We start from the raw sequence: 2500 nt of genomic DNA, 5'->3' as shown, positions 1-2500 counted from the left end.
TCTTCCTCTTCTTCTTCTTCTTCTTCTTCTTCTTCTTCTTCTTCTTCTTCTTCTTCTCCTTCTCCTTCTCCTCCTCCTCCTCCTCCTCCTCCTCCTCCTCCTCCTCCTCCTCCTCCTTTGTCGTATCCCCACTGTTGTCAAGATCATGCGTGCATGCGTCTGTGCATTCGAGCGGTCGAAATGGGGGATGCGTGAGTGTTTGTGTGTGTGTTGGCATTCCTGCCCGCCCGCCCGCCCACCCGCCCGCCGCCGCCCTCTCTCTCCGTGATCTATTTTGGGTCTGTCTCTCTCTCCCCCACCCGCAAGCACATCGCCACGACAAACCACGACATCGCCAAGGGCGGCCTTCGTGGCGACAGCTGCCGTAGACCTCGGTGAGTTTGTAGACCGCCGCTTGGCAGCAGAGCAGCAGGTAGGCGATGGAGGAGACGGGTGGGGTGGGGTGGGGCGGGGCGTGCCTTCGTGCGTACGTGCGTACATGTCCTTGCAGGGAGGGCAAGGGATCAACCTTGGCGATGTTGTGGGCGGGGGTGGTTTCCTTGGTGTGCGTGTGTGCGCGTTGGAGTGATATCTTGTGTCCATCTCTCTGTCCCTGTCTGTCTCCCCTGCACACAAGCGTGTGTGCGGTGTACTTGGCTCCTGTGTCTCTGTCTCTCTCCCTCCACACAAGCAAATGCTGTGTTTGAGTGTCAGCTTAGTGTGAGAGAGAAATTTTGTGCCCTTCTGTCTCTCCTCTCCTCTCCCGCAAACGACTTTTTGTCTTTGTTTTTGTGTGTGTGTGTGTGTGTGAGAGAGAGAGAGAGAGAGAGAGAGGAGAGACAGAGAGATTTGGTTTCTGCCTGCCTGCCTCTGCCTGCCCCTCTCTCTCTCTCTCTCTCTCTCTCTCTCTCTCTCTCTCTCTCTCTCTCGTCTCTCTCTCCCTCTCCCTCTTTCCCTCCCTCCCTCCCTCTCCCTCCCCCCCCCCGCAATCAAGTGTGTGTGAGAGCGCACGAGTGATTTGGTGCTTGTCTTTCTGTATCCCTGTGTCTCTGCATGCTCCCCCTCCCACAAAGGAACGCCCGCCCGCCAAGACTTTTCTCCCTTGCCGTCCCTGCAAGGACGGACGCACGCACGCACGCATGAACGCACGCCCTCACCCGTCCCCTCCATCGCCTACCTGCTGCACTGCCGCCAAGCGGCGGTCTACAAAGTCACCGAGTTCTACGGTAGCTGTCGCCACGAACCCCACCCACCCTTGGCGATGTCGTCGGGTTACAGCGACCACGTAGACCTGGAGGCTCCATGGGGGGGGGGGGGCGCGCGCACGGGCCGGTAGACCGGGAAGTCCTACGACCTCCACAGTAGACCGGCAAGACGCAGCCTCTCCGGCGGGTAGACCGGGGCCCCGGCGAGTAGATTGTCCGACCGGGAAGCCCCCACGGCCGCGGAGGCAGACCGGCAAACTCCAGCCGTCGGGACCGGTAGACCGGAGGGGAGCCGACGGTCGGGAGACCGGGCAACGGCGCCAGCCCCTCCGGCCGGGAGACCGGGCTTCCCGAGGTCCGGCGCCCAGTAGACCGCCCAGCGGTTGCGCACCGTGCTCCAGGTAGCCCGGCAGAGCCGCGCTCTCCGGAGGGTAGACCGGGAAGCCCCGACGAGCTCGGAGGAAGACCGGCAAACCCCAGCTTTCCCAGCTGGTAGACCGGAGGGGAGCCGAGGGCCGGGAGACCGGGCAACGCCGCCAGCCCCTCAGGCCGGTAGACCGGGCTCACCGAGGTCCGGCCCCCCCCCCGTAGACCGGCCAGCGGTTGCGCGCCGTGCGCCAGGTAGCCCGGCAGAGCCGCGCTCTCCGGTGGGTAGACCGGGAAGCCCCGACGATCTCGGGAGGAAGACCGGCAAGCCCCAGCCTTCCCGGCCGGTAGACCGGAGGGGAGCCGAGGGCCGGGAGACCGGGCTTCCCGAGGTCCGGCGCCCAGTAGACCGGCCAGCGGTTCTGCGCCGTGCTCCAGGTAGTCCGGCAGAGCCGCGCTTTCGGGTGGGTAGACCGGGAAGCCGCATGTTCTCGGAGGAAGACAGGCAAGACCCGGCCTGCCTGGCTGGTAGACCGGAGGGGAGACGAGGGCCAGGAGGCCGGGCAACGCCGCTGGCTCCTCTGGCGGGTAGACAGGGCTTCCCGAGGCCCGGGGCCCAGTAGACCGGCCAGCCGTTCAGTGCCGTGCGCCAGGTGGTCCGGCAGAGCCTCTCTTTCCGGGGGGGTAGGCCGGGAAGCGAAGCCCCGGCGAGCTCGGAGGAAGACCGGCAAACCCAAGCCTTCCCGGACGGTAGACCGGAGGGGAGCCGAGGGCCGGGAGACCGGGCAACGCCGTCTGCCCCTCCGGCGGGTCGACCGGGAAGCTTCCCTTCCTCGGAGGTAGACCGGCAGGACCCAGTCTCCACGGCCAGCAGAGCCCAGGGCCGGGAGACCGGGCACCGCTGCCAGCCCCGGGCCAGACCTTCGGTCGGTAGACCGGGAGGCCCCCTT

This window comes from Podarcis muralis, chromosome 14 (assembly GCF_964188315.1).
Source record: "Podarcis muralis chromosome 14, rPodMur119.hap1.1, whole genome shotgun sequence".
Classification (NCBI taxonomy): Eukaryota; Metazoa; Chordata; class Lepidosauria; order Squamata; family Lacertidae; genus Podarcis; species Podarcis muralis.
The sequence above is the reverse complement of the archived record's forward strand: the minus strand, read 5'-3'. Positions refer to the sequence as shown.